We start from the raw sequence: 23,798 nt of genomic DNA, 5'->3' as shown, positions 1-23,798 counted from the left end.
AAAACATATTGTCTTCTACTTATCCCATAGGTCCTTTTGTCAAGTCCTTAGAATCCCGTGGGGTAATGGGAGAGAGACAAAGTCTCCTTCCCGCTATCCTCCAACGCTCAACACACTGCTCTGTCAATAACATGAAGGTTATCCACTCCAAACTTCTCACTATAGGAACTGAATGCAATTTGACTGAGTTTTAAACCAATGAGTTTGAGGCACCTATTCTCAACAAATTATGGTGATATCGAGGAAGGCTATCATAGGATCCTAAAAACTCAACCAAGGAATCATCAGTAGAGAAGATATCCAAGAAAGGTGACTAAGAATCATAATCAATGTATTCATGATGTTTTGGGGAAAGCGAATGAGGAGAAGAGAATATTAAATTGACATTAAGGGATGGTCTCTTAGAGGTTTTGGTGGGTTTGAAGGGATTATATCCAAGTCCAAAAGATGTTTCATGAGCATTATTTTCTATAGAAACCTTTATCCCTTGTTCTTGAGCACCAGAACCATTGCCATTATATCCACTCTTAGCTAAGATGTTGAAACCAAGACCATAAAGGGAAGCCATTTCTGTAAGGGAAGGATAAGCTTCATATGTCTGAATGTCATAATCAGTTGAAGAGGAATTAGATGGGGGTGTATATTTTGAGGTAGCCACAAAGTTGTTATTTAATTGCTTAGACTAAATGAGTTGCTTTTTCTTTTTAAGTTCATCCATATATTTATCCTTTTCAATCTTAGGTTCTTTAGGAGGACTTTATATTCTCCTACAAAGGCTGGTGTAAAGTCTAAAGATCCCCGATCATTACCTAAGAGAACCTCTTTGGGAGAGAGAGTCTCTCCGAGAGAAGATTCAGATTGAGTAGAATCATTTTTAAGAGAATTGGAATAACTTGAAGAAATAGGAGGATTTGAGGAAGAAGGTATGTTTTAAGAAGCATCAAAGGTAGTTGAGGAAGAATCAGTTGAAGAAGATTTGGAAGAAGATATTTGAAGACAAGCTTGTAAATTGGTATTGACAAACAAAGTATACATCTTGTTATAAATGAACTTAACTTGCCTATGCAAAGTGGAAGGAATAACTTGCACACAATGAATCCAAGGTTGTCCTAACAAAAGATTATAGTTCAAGTTATTAGGCATGACATAAATAGGCGTGGGTAAAATAACAGGTAAGGTTATAATACCAAGTGAAGACCTAGCCACATTATCAAAGCCACAAATTATAAGAGAATATGATTTAATGAGGAAAGTATCCACCTTAATCTTATGTAATAGATTAACACTACAAAAATTAAGGCCAAAACCATTATCCACAAGGGTTTGTCTTATAGTGTTTCCATTATTAAGGACAACAATCATAAGAGAATGATATTGGTGTTTAACCTCATGAGGAGGTAGTTCATCTTGTGTGAACATAATTTGAGCTTTACGTGCTATCATGGAGTCAATCAAAGAAGCCATGTTATTAAATGTTATTGTGGGTGGGACATCTAAGGTTTTTAAAGCATTCTATAACATTCCATGATGCATGAATGAAGTTTGAATTAGATCCCAAAGAGATATCTTGACGAGAGAAGCTTTAAGTTGCTCAATGATATTATACTTCTAACGAAGAGTTTGTGAGATACGAGGAGCTTGTGGAAGAACTGGTTGAGAAGTAGGAAGTGAAGATGGGATAAATAGAGGAGGATTAGGTTGCCTATTGTTCCTTGTGTTGTATGCATGAGCAACTGAATTATAACTCTCTCTACTATTTTTTTAGCATACTCAATAAGGATTCTTAATGGGATATCCTCTTTGCACGGTAATAATGGGTTTGTTGGGAGTGCAAAAGGAATAATTACTATAACCACCTTGAACCACAAAGAGATACTTATTAAGAGGTTTCGAAGTTGGAGAGGTATTAGCACCTTGAACCACAAAGAGGGGTTTACTAGAAGGTGTTTGAAAGTTATGTTCATTCAGATTTATCATGTTAGTTAACCTCTTAGATGTGTGATAATTGTTTGTTGAAGTCGTGATAGACATGAAATTATTAAGAGCATCTTCCAACATAGCATGGTCATGTCTACTAAATGGTTTGTGTTTAGATTCAAAAGGAGACAAGTCATCATAAAGAGGATTGTTATAAGTCACCGTTTTACTAGATTTGGAGGATGACTTGATAAGAATGACTTCATGGGAAGAATCATTCAACTTATCATCATCATCACTATGAAATGGCATAGTAACAAGGTTGATTAATTTTTGGAAAATTGATGGTTTAGAAGGTTTAGGGTAAAGAAACTCATCAAGAGCCTCATTAAGTTCTTCCTTACTAAACTCATAATCATCATAAGCAAATGCATTATCATAGGAATGAAAATATTGCAAATAAAGATCTGACATATTTGAAATGAAAAGTGCATAAAAAGCCTAAAACACACAATGCATACACCACTATATATATTTGAGAGTTTAATGTTTTTAAATGATAAGAAAGATGAAATAACTAGGTCTAATTAAGAAATGTAGATCTAAGAAGGTTGCATTCACGATTGGTTCACCAAAATGTGTAGGATGAAAATGGAATCAAGTGAGTTAGGACCTAATCCCACTCTCTTTCACACATTAGAATATGAAATCTCCTAAGGAGATGATTCACTTTGACTTCCTCTTACGGAAGAGAGTCAATTAATATCTTTAGGGTTTCTATTCCTTTTCTTCTTATAAAGAGGAGATGAGTGAAATGCAAGTGAATGACAAACTAAGCTAAGGAGATGAACAAAATCGATAACATAAATAGAAATAATAGGAAATGCAGAACTGAAACTAAGACATAGATTACAAAGAAAGGAATGAAATTTAGATATGCACCTATCATCGAAAATTGAGCTAAATTAAGCCAGACTAGGGTATTGGACGCTCTGGTCCCTATCACTGTACTAAGATGATCTTTTGGAGTCTGTAACCTGAAGTCCTGTGATACTAAACTACCACAAAAAGTAGGAAAATACAAAGGACCAGGGCACTGGGAACTCTGGTCCTAGACTAGAGTGTTGGGAACTCTGGTCCAAGGGATCTATGACCTGCTTTTGGATCTGGACTTGTGTCTACAAACTTTGACTTTTCAAAAGATCGTGGATTTGTTAGATCTCTGTACCTGCACCTGCAACTTGAAAAATGGTGTTTGGGTGGCTATATAGGGTTTTGCCTTTGTCAAAACCCCTTTTTTGGTGATTTCCACTATAAATAGCCAAATATATTGAAATGTGTGTGTGCTAGAACCTTATGTGTGTATTGTTGTCATGAAGGATTGCACTCGTGATACTAAACTGTAACCTCAACAATCCTATGAAACATGGGAATACTTTCAGACTTGTGGGTTGTCTATCTTGAAAGTAGACCTCTAGAGATTAGGATGACTTCCTATCTTTATGAATCTCCTACAACTTGCTCTTTGTGAGAAAATGGTTAAAAAGGATTGCATGCGAAATTAAACTTATCCTAATAAAGGTGATACACCGAGATGATGGAGTTTACTACACTTAAACTATGACAACTGCAATAAAGAATGAAAACACTTCAAAAATCAACTAGATCACCAAATTCATAAATATTTCGTGAAAAGGTTCAAATTTATCCAACTTCTACATGTAGGAAAAGTGATTTTTCACAACATGCAAAGAATTGGGAACAATATGAATACAACCCACAACCTGAATTTTCAATGAAATTATCCTACTTCTACAAAGAAAAAGCGAGACAGAGCAAAGGATTGTAAAAATCACAATAACTCTATCAAATCGCTCACCTGAAAATGAAGAAAAAAATGAATATTGATAAGGAAATTAACTCTTTATTACAAACTCAATGAAATAACTCTATTACAATAATTGAAAAAGCTTATAAGTGCTGAGATATAATGTTTTTTCTGCTATGTGTGTAGTAGAAAAGAAAGAACCAGAGGGAAAAAAGGAGAAGAGGATAATATATAGATATCAAGATCCTAAACATAGTGAGATAAACATGGCATGAATAACATCTCCTTCAAAAACCCTAATATGAAAAACTACATGAGAAAAAGCCTTGGGCGGATTTGCCCAAAATAGCCTAAAAAACTCATGTGAAACTCTGTCGAAAAATAGCCTTTGATGCTAAAAAATAGTCCCTCAAATGAAACTGCATGAAAAAAGACCCTCTCTGCTGAAAATAGAACTGCCACCTCTGCTAAAAAATAGCCCATCTAAAAAAACAACTCTCTATTCCAAAAACTGCATATGCTACTAAATATAGACCATGAACTGAGAAAAGAAAATCCCTCTCTACACAAAACTACATGATCCCGAAAATAGCTACATGGAAAAAAGAAAAAAAATCCCCTTTCCTTGTTTTTTCCTCAAAGTAATTTACTTTAATACTTTAAATACAAAACAATTCGTTTTATTATTTTAAGTGTTTAAAGTAAATTACTTACTTCCTTTTATATTCTATATTAATGTAGCTCAAAGGAAATAAAAAGTCTATTTATTTTTAGTATATATTAATTAAGATTTATTTGTAATCTTAATCTTAATTAATACATACTAAAATATAATTTACAAAGAGATAAAAAACTTTATTTTCTAGCCTATATGCATGGCCCTCACAAGGTATGCCTACGTTAGATGACTTTAAGTCATATACCATGACTCACATTAATACATGCAATGTTTGTTTCTATAAAACAAATAAAAGGAAATATAAAGCCCATTTTAGGGCATGCAAATAAAGATGTTTTCGAACCCTAAAATCATGCATTCTTTCACTTCATTTTTCATTCTTTTTGAAGAAACCCTTTGCCGCCATGCAGTTTGAAACTAGGGTTTGTGCTATTATTTGAGCTCGAATTGGGGTTGTACTAAGGCTCGAACATGGTGATGAAAGTCTAACTTAGACATCTCTTGCATGATTCTCTGCATGGTATGTAGCTTATACATTCTTTTCTATCTCTGCAATATCTCCTTTTGTTAAGAAGATTATATAAGCTCTTTAGGGTTTTTGAGAATTTTTTTATTGTTGCTTATCTGCATCTTGAGCGATATATCTGTAAGTTTTGTGCATAAAGCTTTGGTTAATGCAGAAACCCTAAGATTATCTTGAACCTGTGATTTTATGGGGTTATACTGTATTTGATGAATGAGAAATTTTGAAAAAACTGTAATAATAATATATTTTCATCTTAAATTCCTGTCATTGTCTCTCATATATTTTGAATCAAGCTTGTCTCTATTCTTAACTGTTAAAGATTGCTAAAAATGAGACTTATGTGTCCTTACTGGAAGCTTGATTTTTAATATTCTACTACCCTGCAAGATAGGTGTTGCTCTTCAGACCTTATGATTCACTGTGTATCTTCTCATCATCTTATGTTGTTAAGACTGCTACCTTATATAGGTTTTTGACAGTATCTATATTTTGTAACCTTGAATTGATTGTCATCTTTTGATTAAGGTTGCTAAAGCTTCATGGTGTTCTCATGGTATTTAATTGCTTTTTATGATAGCAATTAGCTTATTGATTGGACTGCCCTAGATAATCTTCTTGACATGACTCTGCTCATTCAAATACCATTCATGGATTCATGTATGAAAGCACTTTATACTATGAATTGCCATTATGAAGACTTCATTATTGGTTGTCCTTAGATTTATCATGGATAAAACTTTTAGATATTGCAACACATAGCTTATATCTTTGAAAGGCCACTACCTTATTGATACTGAGATTCACTTCTTTCATTATTTCTGACAGTGATTTGCAACCTTTAATGATCTTTGAAATGTTCCAAGATTTGTTCTTTTCAGTGCTATTGTAAGGTTACTATGTGCCTTGAAGATATTGTACTTTTTTTTTGTGTGTCTTTGTCATGTTCTTTCTTATATTGTACTGGGTCTCTCATACTGCTATAATATTCTTATCTTTTCTTTATCCTCGCTGGGCTGTTATGACAATGTACTTCTCTTAACTGGTCAATATGACTGCTCTACTTTTATCTTTCTTTTGCCTTTCAACTTGGATCACTGTAACCGATGGTGACTGATTTGCATCATAAACCTTATTGGATATTTTTTAAACACTATGTCTTGGTGTTCAAAAATTATGCTTGTAATCACTGCTTTAAACCTTTTTTTTTACTGACTTTTGACAGTCAACTTACTATATTTTGGCTTTGATCTCCATTCCAATGCTTTGCTAATGGTTTGTAGCTTTTATGATAAGAGAATAACACTCTTCTTGTTTTGTCTTCTTGTAAAATTTATATGACTGTGACATGTGACTATGTATTGGCAGTCTTTTAGGGCTGGAGCTTACGCTTGTTTGTTAACATAACCGTCATTGAGTATAATTTGAAACCTATTGCTGATTAAAGCCACAATGACTATGTATACTGCTTCAAGATTTTGATTTTTTCTTTGTCTTCATGGCTCGCTCATATTGACCTTTGATCATAATGACTGTCTTCAAGGTTTGAACGCTTAAAATATAGTGTAATATTTTGTTATTGAACTGTGTTATGCTGACCTTATGGTCTGAAACTACTCTTCTATTCATATCACTGCTCTTTGTGTTAGGATAACTGGTGGACAACTGAGAGGGGGGGGGGTGAATAAATTGGCAACAGCTTATGAAACTTTAAGCACACAAAAACTTTTACCGGAATAGCAGATATATCAATTAAGCACAAACATAAATCATAAACCAAATACCATGCATCCACAACACATAACACCAAGATTTATACGTGGAAAACCCGATAAAGGGAAAAACCACGATGGGGAACCCTACCCACAGTCAGATGATACTTATGTAGTAATTATGTGATTACAATAAAGGGGTCTGCACATGCAGGAAGGAACACTGCCTAGAGCATACTGCTCATCACAAAAGAGCCTCACCGACTACATATATATTTGGACTACAATCCAGAAAGAAGAGTGAACTACAAGAATATCATCTCCTATGCCTGAGTATAGTTCTTGTTAAGCTCAATACCGAAGGTGTTAAACCTCTTACTCAAACCCAATTTGATCACCTATGATCGACCAAAACCTCTGCATATGATTACAACTTTATTCACACACAGATAATTCCATAACCCATAACCCATGATCTACAAAGAGATCTTACATCATATTTATACAAACCTTGGACCTAAAAAATTAGGTCGGCCACCTTAAAGATAATACAATAAATCCATTACATAAACCCGCAAACCAATGATAACCCAAGTCGGCCTGAGACCGAAACAACATTAACCAAACAATAAATCGAATTGGTAACGCATCAGGAGCATCCACCGACATAATACATAAACTGATCCATAACCTAGGAGAATAACACAAAATAGCACCAGACCTAAAATAGTTCACCATAAGCTAAATGCAACACCACCGGTCAACTGGAACACAAACATGATAACCATCAATATCCTGAGAACCTTCTAGAAGCTACACCAACACCACTTATCAAATCCATCAAAATATCTTCAACAAAGCTCTGCCGGTAAAACTCTTACTGGTAACCAAAAGGATTACTAGAACATATGATAGCTTCTGGATCGCCAAATCCTGAACCAACTGAATGTGACACACACATGAATGACCGAACCAAACCAATTCCACCAAACTAAACATACCAGAGAATACCTGGAGATGATCTCCAGAGCAACATCACAATCCAACCACTCTATCGGCACTTGGTAGACAACCAAACAAGCTAGTGTTGACATCAATGACAAACATCAATGCAACACATAATCAATTCCTCCAAATTGCCAACAATCTCCCCTTTTGGCATTGATGGCAACACTAGATGTGAAAAACATCCAAATGCCAAGAAATGCCAAACAAGTATCCCCCAATAGAAGACACCCAATAAATGATATCAATGAAATTCTGAACCAATTAACCATCCATAGACGAAGCCCCCCCTATGAATGATATCTGTGCTAAGCTCTGTTTTCACATGTATATCTCTCCCACTTTAACATCAATGCCAGAAATCTGACATAAACATCAAAGAAAAGCCATAAATCCTCTAAACCATACAACTGACTACTCCCCCTGAGTAGTAGCACCAACTCATCAATCCAAAATGAATGATATTTCTGATAATGAATACTGAACTTATGCCAATCAACATCACTTAGGTCTCTACCAGAGGGGAAGAGACCCCCAATCTATCTCTAAAGTACTCAAATGATTCCTTGGGCAAAGGTTTAGTGAAGATATCTACAATTTTCTCTTTAGTATTCACATAAACCAATCTGACTTCATTTTCTTCTACCTTTTCCTTCAAAAAGTTATAATTGATTGATATGTGCTTTGTCTTAGAATGAAATACCAGATTATTTGATATGTCAATAGTAGCAGAGTTATCACAGTGAATAAATACCGGTTCATCACAATCTACCTTTATGTATTTCAATATTTGCTTCATCCATAGAGCTTGTGTACAACTAGTAGCAACAACAACATACTCAACTTTAATAGTAGATAAAGAAGTACATGACTGTTTCTTGCTGATCCATGAAATAAGTTTCTTTCCAAGAAAGAAAACTCTACCAGATGTGATTTTTCGGTCCTCTATATCTCCAACCCAATCTGCATCTGTATATGCACATAGTGTAAATTCATCATCTCTAGGATACCACAAACCATATTTAGTTGTTCCTTGTAAGTATCTGAAAAATCCTTTTCACTGCACTCTCATGATTCTCTTTTGGATCACTCTGATATCTTGATACAATACAAACTGCATTCATTATATCCAGTCTTGTCTGAGTTATATATAACAGACCTCCAATCATAGATTTATACCTTGTAGGATTTTTCAGATCTGATACATCTTTCTTTGTCAATTTCTCACTTGTAACCATAGGAGTACCAACCGATTTAGAATTTTCCATACCAAATTTATTCAACAACTCTGTAGCATACTTAGTTTGATAGATGAAAATACCTTTATCAGTCTAAGTAATTTGCAAACCTAAGAAAAATCTCATTTCTCCAATCATAGATATCTCAAATTCATTCTTCATATTATCAGAGAATTCCATAAATAACTTTTCTTCACCTCCAAAAATGATATCATCAACAAAGACCTCAACAATCAATATTCCATCATTAGTGATCTTATAATACAAGTTACTGTCAGCATTACCTTTAGTGAAACCAAGCTACAAAAGATATTTGTCCAATTTGGCATACCAAGCTCTATGGGCTTGCTTCAATCCATATAAAGCTTTCCTCAATCTGAAAACCATGTTATTGTCATCTGAAAGAGAAAATCCATCAGGCTTCTGAATGTAGACTTACTCTTGAAGATCTCCATTTAGAAATGCACACTTAACATCCATCTGATAAACCTTGTATTTCTTATGGGAAACATAAGAAAGAAATAATTTTACAACTTCAATCCTTGCTACCGGAGCAAAAGTTTCATCATAATCAATTCCTTCTTTTTGAGAATATCCTTTGTAGACCAATCTAGCCTTGTTACTCACAACTTGTCCATCTTCATTCAGTTTATTTCTAAAAACCCATTTAGTTCCAATAACATTCTTATTTTTAGGTTAGGGAACTAAAGTCCATGTGTTGTTCTTTTCTATCTGATCCAATTCCTCTTCCATAGCCTTCATCCAACATTCATCCTTACATGCCTCAACTACTAATGTCAGTTCAATTTGAGAAATTAAGCACACCTCTTCAGCTACCAACCTTCTCCTTGTCATCACTCCTTTGCTCTTGTCTCCAATGATCTGATCTTCTGAATGATTCAACCTTACATACCTAGAAGTCTTCTGACTTTCTGTTTCTCTGCTCTGATCTTTAGTTACTGTTGAATTTTCTGATACTATCGAGGTAACTGGTTCAACATTCTATTCTGGTACAGGCATTACCGGATCAGTTATGATCATTTCCACTTCCAGTTCTCTTTCATAAGTTTTGATTTGACCTCTGTATTGCTCATCCACCTTGACTTTAGCACTCTCCACAATTCTTTGCAATCTTTTATTATAACATATATATATGCTTTTCTTTCATTTGAATAACCAAGAAATATCCCTTCATCAAATCTAGGATCAACTTTCCAATGGAATCAACTCTTTTGATATAGCATTTACTACCAAAGATTCTGAAGTACTTAACTATAGGTGTATGACCAAACCATAACTCATAAGGTGTCTTACCGGTGTCTCCCTTGATATGAACTTTGTTGAATGTGTGTACCACCATGCTCACAACTTCTCTCCAATAGATGAGGCAAATTGGATTCCATCATCATAGATCTAGCTGCATCCAAGATTGTTCTATTCTTTCTTTCCACAACACCATTCTGCTGAGGTGTTTGGGGTGCAGGAAACTATCTCCTTATGCCATGTTTCTTACAATAATTGTTAAATTCACTGGATGTGAATTAACTACCCTAATTGGATCTTAAGAATTTGATCTTTAACCTTGTCTCTATCTCAACCATATCTTTAAAGATCTTGAACTTTTCAAAGGCTTTAGATTTCTCCCTTATAAAAGTAACCCACATCATTCTAGAATAGTCATCAATGATTAGCATGAAATATCTATCACCCCGAAAGCTTCTTATTCTAGAAGGACCACACAAATCAATATGAATATGATCAAGAATATAATTATATTTGTCTTGTATACTCTTAAAAGAAGTTTTAACTTGCTTACCCATTTGACATTCCTTACATACTGGATTATGAGGCTTCACAATCTTAGGTATATCTCTATTTGCCTTAGTTGAACAAATCTTTACAATAAAATCAAAATTCACATGACACAACCTCTTATTCCCTAACCAACTATCATCAATATGTGAAATCAAACATGTCTTCTCACCGGAGTTCAAATGAAAGATGTTACCTCGAGTCTGAGTACCGGTTGCAATCTCCAATCTAGATCTGTTGATGATTTTGTATTTTCTATCCTTGAACTGTAATATAATTCCCTTATGCACCAAATGTCCTACACTCAAAATATTATGCCTTAATCCTTCTATATAATAAAAATTATCAGTGTTATGCTTACCATCCAATGATATAGTTCCTCTCCCTCTGATCATGCATGCTTTGTCATCTCCAAATTTGACCAAACCTCCATCAAATTCTTGCAAAGATAGAAACTTCCTTTTATCTCTCGTCATATGATGTGAAAATCTATTGTCTATCACCCATTAATCCTTGTCTTCATCTTTAGCAGAAAGGGCCTTCTCTTCATTTTGAATGACAGGTTCCGAGGATTCTTCCTTCATAGCTAAGAATACCCATTCCTTTCCATTAGCAGATCCACTAGCTGAATCTTTTGATGGTTCATCATCAGAAATGTCAGTTACACCTTCCTCACCTATCTTATTACATGCGAAACATTTGAAAGGAGATTTTCTTTCATACTTACTTCCTGTCAGAACTTTAGGTACCCTTCTAGCAAATAGGGATTCAAGTTGCTCAAGCTCTTCATCTTATTTCTTCATATCCTCTAGTTTCGTTGCATATAATACTTTCCAATTGGTGCAAGAGCACCTACGACTTAGGCAATTTAGTTTTTACAATATTGGCTTGTACTGACCCTAGACAAGTCAGTGATGAATACGGACTCTAGGAGGGTCCAATAGTTAGTATTTTGTGTCAATGTAGGCCTAGATTGTGTTCATTCTACTTAGGTTTACATTTTTGTGTAAATAGTGAGTTTGAGTAGCCAATTGACCTTTTTGATGGTCAAAAGTGTCAAAAATTGGCATTAGAATTAGGGAGGGTTAAATAGGTCTTAGAAATGTTTTGAAAATTCATTTATGATGATTTGGGATAGGTCTTATAAGTTAGAGACACCAAAAGTGCAAAAGTTGCAAAGTTGCAAAAAGTTGTCATGATAACTTTTGAATGTTGTCATGACAGCTTTTGTCCTGAATTGGTTAGCGTTGGAGTTAGGGATTGTTTAATTCCTTAGGAGGACTCCACATGTGGGAAACCTATATATACCCTCTCTTTCACATTTACCAAGGCTGGAGAAGTGTGTGATGTAAGTTCAACAACTGAAACTACTCATTTTCAGACTTGTTGGCAACATTTTGGTTTGATTTTACTCATTTGGCAATTGAATATGGATTGAATCCATTGATCAAGAAATGGATTGAGTTAATCCTATGTGTTATTGAGTTGTTGGTTCATTCTAGAGTCTTGTAAATCCTAGTCTTTGGTGTTTTCTTGTTCAAGTTTGCGAACAGCCAGTTTTGGCTTGTAAATAGCAATTTTCTTGTAAATATGGCTGCCCCATGAGTTCCACACGTGCTGCCATCATGGATTGTTGGAACATGATGGGAAACCCTCTATATAGTGTACATATGCAAGTTCAAGTTCTAGAGAAGAGCTTTGATATGACTGTCACCTTATTCTATGCGAGTCCAAGAGCAACCTGGTTAGAGGAAACAAGGTGAAAATGGAGTGTTAAGTGTAGGGGTGTGTGCAAAATCACCATTTCAGAGTTTGGAGGGCTTCATGGAGTTGGGGAAGACTTTCCCTATAGGGAGAAGCTTTGACAAAGGCATTTAATACCAAAACCCCAATTTGTTCATTCATTGTGCCGGTTAAAGGCCTTGTAAACCCTTCAAAACCCTCAGTTTTGGGGTTCATACATTGTACGGTTAAACCAGGGGCCAAAACCACAAAAATACTTTAGGAATGGGTGTATCTTTGAAGAAAATGCAAACTTATTTGGGGGTCCTTTGAATCTCTTTCACCCAAGCCCTAGAAAACTGGATTTGGAGGCCTAATTAGGCCTAATTCCTTGTAGCCCTTTTCTAGGCAAGATTTTGAAATTGGTAAGAAACCTATTGATTGAAAGCCACTAATGGACCTCAAATGAATACAAAAAATGTTAGTAGAAACGTCCACACCTGTGCAACATCTTACAATGATAGGAGGTCATTTTGACAACTTGAAGCCAAGAAGCCAAAATTGAGCAACTGAGAAGCACAGTGAATTGGTAGGGTTCCTAGCCAAAACACTTGAAGCAAACACCTTATAAAGAACAAGAATCAAGACCTAGAAGATATTGAGGAGGACTTGAAGGTATAGAGAGAAACTAGGCCTGGTGAGTTGGTGCAATTGAGCAACACCAGCTGGGTGAAGTGTTGAGCAAACTAGGTAAACCCCATCAAATTGGTATCAGAGCTTATAAGATTTGGGCTAGAAGAGTTGATGTCCTCAATGGAATCTATAACAACATGGTGACCAATGTAGAGTTGGCCAGGAAAGTGGATGATCAGGAGGAAGAGAATATATTCCTAAAAGAGAAATTGATTGAATTGGAGAGTAAGCTTGGCGCAATTGAAACCAAGGTTGATGAAGTGTTGGTAAAGGTGGAAGGAGCAGAAAGGAAGGGTAAAGAATCATAAGAGATAGACAAGATACCTGAACCTGATCCTATCCTAGAGCAAGAACCTTTCTTGAAGGCATTGAAGGCCTTGAGTGGCAAATCACTAGAAGGATCGCAATTGTTCACTGGTAAGATGGAGGCATAAGTGGTCCTAGAATGGATAGAAGGTATGGAGAACCACTTTGAATATGAAGGCATCACTAAAGCCCAGAGAGTCAAGGTAGCCAAGTCAAGGATGAGAGGAGCTTCCCTCACATGGTGGTAATTTGTACAAGATGAGAGGAAGAAAATGGGCAAAACACCCATCTCTTCTTGGAAAGGGATGTTAGTAAAAATCAAAGAAGTCTATCTCCGTGATGATTATGAAGTGCAAATTCATAGGAAGAGGCAAAACTTAAGACAAAAAGATCTTGATGTCAGTATCTATACAGAGGAGTTTCACAAACTTAGCCTTAGATCTCATGCGGTGGAGGAAGAGAGTCTCAAGGTTGCTAGGTACCTAAATGGTCTACGATGGAACATCCAAGAAGAAATTAGTCTAATGAGCCCAAAAATAGTCCATCAAACCTTTCAACTTGCCCTTAAGGTGGAGGAAAAATTGAAAAGACATGACTCAAGAAACAATAGGGGCAGAGGTAGAGGAAAAGACAATAGAGGCCATAGAGGAGGCTTTGGAGGAAGAAATCCTGAACAAAGAACACAAGGAGAGTCTAAACTCACTGAGTAGCAAGATGGTGGCAACAATAGAGGAGGATTCAATAGAGGAAGGGGATCAAACAGTGGTTCCAGAGGAAGATCTAGTGGACAAGGTAGAGGTTCCTCATATTTTGCAACAATGAAGTGTTACCATTGTAACCAACTTGGTCATCCAACATATAGGTGTCTAGAGAAAGGATCATCATCACATGGTGGTGAAAGAATAGTGAGTTATCTCCAAGAAGAGTCTTCAAGCAGCAAGACTTCAAAGGTTGCCTTAGAGTCAGAAGTAGGTGACAACTTGATGATAAGGAGAACTTTGATCAAAGAACCGGTCAGAGAAGAGCCTAGCCAAAGAAGGTCCTTATTTAGGATCAAATGCAAGATTATGGACAAAGTGTGCAAAGTGATCATTGATTCAGGGTCTACAAACAACATTTTGTCAGAAGAGGTAGTGAGCAAGCTCAAATTGCAAAGGATACCTCACAACAATCCTTATAGATTCAGTTGGTTGAACAAAGGTCAACATGTTCTAGTTAATGAGCAAGCATGGGTGGATTTTACCATTGGAAGGTATAAGGATAAGGTGTTATGTGATGTCATACCCATGGATGCATGCCATCTTCGATTAGGAAGACCATGGCATTTTGATAGACAAGCTATCCATGATGGAGCCAAGAATGCATACTCATTCAAGAAAGATGGGTCACATTCAAGATTCAGTCTATCCTCGAGGAAGGTGAAAAAAGGGCAGCAGGTCCTAATGTTCTTTTGGTGAGTGAAAAATAGTTCTTAAAGACACTTGAGGAAGGTGAAGGTATAGGGTTTTCACTTGTGATGAAGCCTAAAGAAGAAGACAAGAAAGATCAGCAAGATTTGCTATTAGAGGTGCAAGATTTGTTGAAGAAATTCAAAGGCATAGTAAGTGAAGGACAACTAGCCACCTTACCTCCTAAAAGAACCATAAGCCATCAAATAGACTTCATCCCTGGAGCATCCTTGCCTAATAAGGCAGCCTATAAAATGACTCCTCAACAAAACATTGAAATTGCCAAGCAAATCCAAGAGCTCTTAGACCAAGGCCTAATTAGGAAAAGTATTAGCCCTTGTGCTGTCCCTACCGTGTTGGCACCAAAAAAAGGTGGTACTTGGAGATTGTGCACTGATTCTAGAGCCATAAATAGGATCACCATCAGATATAGGTTCCCTATTCCTAGAATAGAAGACCTAATGTATTGTTTAGGGAAGCCAAGTACTTTACCAAGATTGACCTTAAGAGTGGCTATCATCAAATTAGGATTAAGGAGGGTGATGAATGGAAAACTGCATTTAAGACTACTGAGGGTCTTTATGAGTGGCTTGTAATGCCATTTGGCTTATCCAATGCTCCAAGCACCTTCATGTGACTCATGAATGAGGTGATGAAGGACTTCATAGGTAAATTTGTGGTAGTATATCTTGATGATATTCTCATTTTCAGTAAAGATAGGGCAAATCACATTAATCATTTACAAGATGTATTACAAAGATTATATGATGAAAAACTAACCATGAATTTGGATAAGTGTGAGTTTTTCAAGAAGGAGTTGGTTTACCTTGGGTTTGTGTTGTCTCAAGGAAACCTCAAGATGTATCCAAGCAAGGTTGAACCCTTTGTAAATTGGCCTACTCCTAAGACAACAATAGAGGTGAGAAGCTTCCATGGACTAGCTCAGTACTATAAGAAGTTCATTAGGCAATTCAATGCAATATGTGCACCAATGCTAGACAACATTAGAGGTGGAGTAAAGACAAAGTTTCAGTGGGGTGAAGCAACAAACAAATGTTTTGAAACCTTAAAGGAGAAGATAGCTACCCAACTGGTACTAGTGTTGCCTAGTTTTGAGAAACTTTTCATTGTAGAATGTGATGCAAGCAATGTTGCAGTAGGTGCTGTCCTAAGCCAAGAAGAAAGGCAAGTAGCTTCCCATAGTGGGAAGATAAGTGATGCCAAGAAGAAATACTCTTCATATGATCTGGAGTTGTATGCTTTAGTGCAGGCATTGAGGAAGTGGAGACACTATCTCCTCCCTAAAGAATTTGTGGTCTATACGAACAACCAAGCCTTTCCTAAACTCACAAGATAAACTCATTCATAAACACATGACATGGGTGGAGTATATGTAGGCCTATACATTCACCACTAAGCACAAGAAAGGGCAGTTAAATCAGGTAGCTGATGCATTGAGTAGAAGACTTTGATAGTCCAAAAAATCCAATTGAGAAGCATAGGTGTGGATAGTTTTAGAGACTTGTACCAGGAGGATCAAGACTCCTCAAATGCCTACAATGTGTGTAAGGAATATCAAAATCACTTCCATAGTGAGTATTTTGATTTTACTTTGCGAAATGGACTATTGTTCAAAGGTGGGCAGCTTTGTGTGCCTAGAGGCCCAATGAGAGAAAACCTTATTCAAGAGAAGCATAATGGCAGCCTTAGTGGACATTTTGGAGTCAATAAGACTCAAGAGTTGGCTCAAAGATACTATTATGACTCAAGATGTGAAGAAATATGTGGAGACTTGCATAGTTTTCCAAAAGGCCAAGGGTACTTCAACAAATGCCGGTTTATATCAACCTCTCCCCATACCAAATAGACCTTGGGAATGCATTAGCATGGAATTTGTAGTAGGTTTACCAAGGAAAAAGTAGGGATATGACAACATTTATGTCATTGTGGACAGGTTTAGCAAAATGGCTCACTTTGTGCCTTGCAAGACTACTCATGATGCATGACAAATTGCTCAATTGTTCTTCAAAGAGGTAGTGAGGATACATGGTTTACCCATGAGCATTGTTTTAGATAGGGACTCAAAGTTTATGAGTCATTTTTGGAAGACACTATGGAAAAATATTGGCACCAACCTCTCTTTTGGATCAGCCTACCATCCTCAAATAGATGGGTAGATTGAAGTGGTGAATATGAGCTTAGGAAACTTGTTAAGGTGCCTTACTAAGGAATATGGTCAAACATGGGATCAAGTACTCTCACAAGGTGAATATGCATACAATGACACCATAAATAGGACTACCAGCAAGAACCCTTTTGAAGTGGTCTATGGTGTGCACCCAAGAGGCATTTTGGAGTTGAGAGACTTAGGAAGTGCAACAGCAAGAAGTGGATATGCAGAGGACTTTTCTCAATCAATGAAGGAAGTCCATGATTCAATTAGACAAACATTGATGGAGAACACAAGCAAGCTCAAGCAAAAAGTTGATGAAAAGAGGAAGAACCTCCAATTTCAAGTAGGAGATATTGTCATTGTGCACTTGAGAAAAGCAAGGCTACAACAAGGAGTTCCAAACAAGTTACAAATGAGGAGGATAGGTCCATGTGCCATTCTAGCCAAGTATGGAGAAAATGCATACAAGGTGGATCTACCTAGTGACATAGGATTGTCACCAGTTTTTAATATAGCATACTTAGTTGCATACAAGGGACCAATTCAAGGTTCATATTGCAGTCACTTAGAGGTTTCAGTTGATGTAAACAACCTTCAGTTACCAACCAAACCAAATCCAAAGGCCAAGAAGGTGTTGAGTTCAAGGATCTCCAAGAAGACAAGGCATCAAGTCTATTGGGAGCACCTAATAAAATGGCAGGGTATGGATGATGCTGAAGCTACATGGGTGATGGAGACAAAGTTTAATAAGCTTGGGATTGATCAGAATCTAATTCCCAAAGAGGTGACATGATCTTCTTTTGTTTGGGAGAATGGTGTAGGAGCACCTAGGACTTAGGCAATTTAGTTTTTACAATTTTGGCTTGTACTGACCCTATCCAAGTCAAGGATGAATAAGGACTCTAAGAGGGTCCAAGAGTTAGTATTTTGTGTCAATGTAGGCCTAGGTTGTGTTCATTCTACTTAGGTTTACATTTTTGTGTAAATAGTGAGTTTGAGTAGCCAATTGACCTTTTTGATGATCAAAAGTGTCAAAACTTGGCATAAGCATTAGGGAGGGTTAAATAGGTCTTAGAAATGTTTTGAAAAGTTATTTATGATGATTTGGGATAGGTCTAATAAGTTAGAGAGACCAAAAGTGCAAAAATTGCAAAAAGTTGTCATGACAACTTTTGTCCTGAATTGGTTAGCGTTGGAGTTAGGGATTGTTTAATGCCTTAGGAGGACTCCACACATGGGAAACCTATATATACCCTCTCTTTAATATTTACCAAGGTTGGAGAAGTGTGTGATGTAAGCTCAACAACTAAAACTACTCATTTTTAGTCTTGTTGGCAGCATTTTGGTTTGATTTTACTCATTTGGCAATTGAATATGGATTGAATCCATTGATCCAGAAATGGATTTAGTTACTCCTGTGTGTTATTGAGTTGTTGGTTCATTTTAGAGTCTTGTAAATACTGTTATTTGGTGTTTTCTTGTTCAAGTTTGCAAACAACCAGTTTTGGCTTGTAAATAGCAATTTTCTTGTAAATATGGTTGCTCCATGAGTTCCACACGTGCTGCCATCACAACTTGTTGGAAAATGATGGGAAAACCTCTATATAGTGTACATATGTAGGTTCAAGTTCTGGAGAAGAGCTTTGATATGAGTGTCCCCTTATTCTAGACGAGTCGAGGAGCAACTCAGTTAGAGGAAATAAGGTGAAAATGGAGTGATAAGTGCAGGGGTGTGTGCAAAATCACCATTTCAGAGTTTGGAGGGGTTAATGGAGTTTGTTCAGACTTTTCCATGCAGGGAGAAGCTTTGACAAAGCCATTTAATACCAAAACCCGAATTTGTTCATTCACTGCCGGTTAAAGGCCTTGTAAACCTTTCAAAACCCTCATTTTTGGGGTTCATACATTGTACGGTTAAAAAAGGGGCCAAAACCACAAAAATCCTTTAGGAATGGGTGTATCTTTGAAGAAAATGAAAACTTATTTGGGGGTCCTTTGAATTTCTTTCACCCAAGCCCTGGAAAACTGGATTTGGAGGCCTATTTAGGCCTAATTCCTTGTAGCCCTTTTCTAGGCAAGATTTTGAAATCGGTAAGAAACCTATTGATTGCAAGCCACTAATGGACCTAAAATGAATACAAAAAATGCTAGTAGACACCTCCAAACCTCTGCAACATCTTACAATGATAGGAGGTCATTTTGACAACTTGAAGCCAAGAAGCCAAAATTGAGCAACTGAGAAGCACAATGAATTGGTAGAGTTCCTAGCCAAAAAACTTGAAGAAAACACCTTAGAAAGAAAAAGAATCAAGCCCTAGAAGAGGTTGAGAAGGAATTGAAGGTCTAGAGAGCAACTAGGCCTTGTGAGTTGGCGCAATTGAGCAACACCAGCTGGGTGAAGTGTTGAGCAAACTAGGTAAAACCCATCACCAATCCTTCTTGGTAGTTGATGATGTACATGCATTGAAAGAAGATTTAGTCTTTACAACTCCTTGAGGACTGAATTCTTCAAGCTCAAAAGAAGATAACTTTCCAACCAAAATATCCCTATTGAGAGAAGAGTTAGACATTGTTCTCAGCTCATTAATTGTAGTAGCCTTCATTTGGTAAGTCGGTGGCAAAGCTCTCAATACTTTAGTAACAATCTCATCTTCGCTTAGAGATCCACCACAAAATTGAATTCCCAAGACAATTTCATTGACTCTTTCCATAAAAGCAACAATTCTTTCATCTTCCTCCATTCTCAGGTTCTCATATCTCATATGGTAACCATCAAGTTTAGCAATTTTAACAGTAGGGTCACCTTCATTCAGAGTCTCCAACTTATCCCATATAGATTTTGTAGATGATTTATCCGTTAATCCCATTACTTGCTGATATGAAAGGGCACTCAAAAGGGCTTCTTCTCTAGCTCTACAGTCATTTTCAATGTTCTTATCTAAGTCTACCGGAGGAGGATTTCCAGATGCTGGATCATAAGGAGTATAGCCTTTCTCAGTGATCTCCCAAATCTCTTTGTTAAGACATCTCAAATGAGTTTCCATCCAAAGCTTCCATACTTTGTAATTTGTTTCTTCAAGCCTAGGGCTGTCCTTCTGGTAAGCAATTGATGTTGAATGATTACTCGCCATAGGATCTTCCTCAAGTGGTTAAGCTTCTGTAGAGAGGACCAGGCTCTGATAACAATTGTTAGGATAACCGATGGACAACTGAGAGGGGGGGTGAATCAGTTGTCAACAAATTATGAAACTTTAAGCACAAAAAAACCTTTTACTAGAATAACAGATATATCAATTAAGAAAAAACATAAGTCATAAACCAAATACCATGCATCCACAACACAACACCAAGATTTGTACGTGGAAAATCCGGTAAAGGGAAAAACCACAGTCAGATGATACTTCTGCAGTAAGTATGTGATTATAATAAAGGGGCCTGCACATGCAGGAAGGCACACTGCCTAGAGCATACTGCTCATCACAAAAGATCCTCACTGACTATAGAAATCTTCAGACTACAATCTTGAAAGAAGAGTGAACTGCAAGAATAACATCTCCTATGCCTGAGTATAGTTCCTGTTAAGCTCAATATCGGAGGTCTTAAACCTCTTACTCAAACCCAATCCGATCACCTATTATCTACCAAAACCTCTGCATATGATTACAACTTTATTCACACACAGATAATCCCATTACCCATAACCCATGATCTACAAAGAGATCTTACATCATATTTATAGAAACCTTGGAGCTAAATAATTAGGTCGGCCACCTAAAAGATAATATAATAAATCCATTACATAAACCCACAAACCAATGATAACCCAAGTTGGCCTAAGACCAAAACAACATTAACCAAACAATAAATCCAATCGGTAACACATCAAGAGCATCCACCAACACGTTACATAAACCGATCCATAACCTAGGATAATAACACATAGTAGCACTAGACCCAAAATAGGTCACCATAAGAAAAATGCAACACCACCGATCAACTGGAACACAAACATGATAACCATCAACATCCTGAGAACCTTCTAGAAGCCGCACCAACACCACTTATCAAATCCATCAAAAGATCTTCAACAAAGATCTGCTAGTAAAACCCTTACCAGTAACCAAAAGGCTTACTAGAACATATGGTAGCTTCCAGATCACCAAATCCTGAACCAACTGAATTTGACATGCACATGAATGACGTCCGAACCAAACCAGTTCCACCAAACTGAACGTACTAGAGAATATAGGAGATGATCTGCAGATCAACATCACAATCCAACCACTCTACCAGAACCCAATAGACAACCAAACAAGAAAGTGTTGACATTAATGACAAACATGAATGGAACACATAATGAATTCCTCCAAATTGCCAACATTTTTATGCTTTATGATCACTGTTCTTTGGCTGGTAATGTACTGCTGTTTGGGAAATCTCTGTGATGAGATTTATTGTGGACTATTATATATTGTCATTTTACTTTGTCTTCAAAGATCTGAATACTATCATAAAATGTTTATGCTCTATGATCAAGAATGCTTTGCTGTGATATGAGGTTTGTAACAAAAATGCCCTTGACTTTGTGACTCAGAAGTTCCCTGTTACCCTGTAAGTCTTTTGATCTATTATTGAAGATCAATGCTGCTATAATATTCATTATCCTATCGACTATGTCAGTTTCTTTTATATAATCAAAGTGCCTTTTTAAATCTTTTGACTATTTTGAATCTTTTTATCACTGTGATAACCGCTTTGTCTATATTGATCATGTGTGTTTCATACTGTATCTGACAGTGTCTTTAGGTTATACCTGTGGGTTGTCACCTTGAATTGGCATTGTAACTATAGTTTTTGTACTCTTGGCTTACCTAGAGGACTACAATGTTCTGTAATCACTGTGAATGTGATTCCATTGTTATGGCTCCGACAACCTTGTATTCATGTTCTCACCTCTTTTGACTGAAAACCTTGATCTTCTATTGGCCTTGTCACCTTTTTACCTAGTGTTCCTTGATTGTAGGTGATCAATAATGTCTCTCCCTACTTTTTTGAGTACTTTGTGGCTATGAAAAAGCTGCTTCATTAACAATGATCCATCAATGAGTGAATAAGGTCACTATTGCTGCTATGAATGTTCCAGTCATTCATTAGTCAAAGTTGTTGATACCGCCTTTAGAAACTTCCATTGTGGCTACTCATGAGTATTAAATGAGATTTGACTACTATGTACTCTATGTGACTATACTCTATAATAGTAACTATTATGGTGGTAAATAGAGCTATACTTTTTTTTTTCTATTGAATCTGTGTCTTTGTGTGCTATCAATTTATTATGTTTTAATTATCCATAATATTGCTCTATTTTACACCTCTGCAATTTTTATTAATTGGTCTTGAATGTCTCATCGATCTCCAATGAATACTTCATGCTCTTTAGATCTCTGTCATTATATTAGACAATGACCCTTATCACTGTTATTGGCTTGCAATCAGATTATTTTGAGCTATTGTGACAATTCTAGTAGCTGGTATCATTGATCTTTCTCCACAACTGCTATAATATTGCTGTGGATCTTTGTGGTTCTTGTTAAAGGTCACTGTTGCAGTGATTATTTTGAGTCGATCATTTTTTGCTACTACAAAATCTCTGATTTATGAAAGGATATAACCTCTTGGTTCATTGTGATTAATTTAATTTGTGTCTATGAATGTTGACAGACCTCCATAATGACTGTCTACATTTTGCTACTCATACCTTCAGCTATCCCTTGAGTGCTTTGGAAATATTTGCACTTTGAGATGATCTATCAATCTAAGATGTACTGTAACTATGTATTTGTATTGGATATACATTGGATAAATAATGTAACTACTACTCTTGTATTGAATTGAAAATAGGTTTCCATTTTGTGTCTTTTAATTATCTTTGCAATCACTATAAACTTATTGCCTCATTCTGAGATATTTGTTGTGGCTATGAAGAAGCTTGGACCGATTATGCTTTGAGACTATCCTCATTTAACCCCAGTAGCTGCTTTAGACTTCATCTATGACAATGAATTTCTTTTGATTCACTGTTATACTATCTGAAGGCATTGCTATTTGATCCTTAACTTGCTCTTTGTATTGCATACTTACATTGCTAAATTATACTTGCTCTTGTCAAAGATGATCATTGTTCACCACAAACACTAAAACTAGCTTGAGTATTTGTCACTATTAGCACCTTTTGTAACTTCTCACATGCTGCTCTATACTGTATTGAAATTTTATGTGTCTTTTGGGTTGTTAATGCAATGGATTCACTATTATTGATGCTCTTGTAATAGTTGAAATGTCACTGTAGCAACTGCATTATTTCTTTTTGTGACTTTAGATCATGAATAGATTATTATCAAGTCTTATTGGAGTTCTATCCTTTTGATGGTCTGATTGCCACATGACTGCAACTTCATTCATTGTTGCTCTTTCTATGGGCATTGATCATGCTATTTCAATGTTTTACATGCCATATCTATTTTGATATGTATTTATGATGTAGACTGTCTATGAGTTGCTTGTGTATATACTGCTCATGAAGAGTGTCTTCTGTATATTGAAACTCTGCCCTCTTGTATATTGTCTCCTTCACAAGTTCATAATGCACTTTGATTTGATATTTCTCTTTGAGGAGAATTGTATCCACTCTTATGCTTGAACATCATAACTCAGTATCACTGTCTTCTTTTGGGCAAAAACG

At 36.3% G+C, this 23,798-nt stretch overlaps 1 long non-coding RNA gene across 1 annotated transcript; it reads left to right on the top strand.

Annotated features, from left to right (window-relative positions):
* Positions 1-4,735: 4,735 nt before the first annotated feature.
* LOC131077926 (uncharacterized) lies at positions 4,736-23,129 on the top strand. The gene is made up of 2 exons (XR_009113678.2): positions 4,736-4,944; positions 22,778-23,129. It is a non-coding gene; the product is annotated as an uncharacterized LOC131077926 (long non-coding RNA).
* The last annotated feature ends 669 nt before the right edge of the window (positions 23,130-23,798 follow it).

This window comes from Cryptomeria japonica, chromosome 6, assembly GCF_030272615.1.
Source record: "Cryptomeria japonica chromosome 6, Sugi_1.0, whole genome shotgun sequence".
Lineage (NCBI taxonomy): Eukaryota > Viridiplantae > Streptophyta > Pinopsida > Cupressales > Cupressaceae > Cryptomeria > Cryptomeria japonica.
The sequence above is the reverse complement of the archived record's forward strand: the minus strand, read 5'-3'. Positions and strand labels throughout refer to the sequence as shown.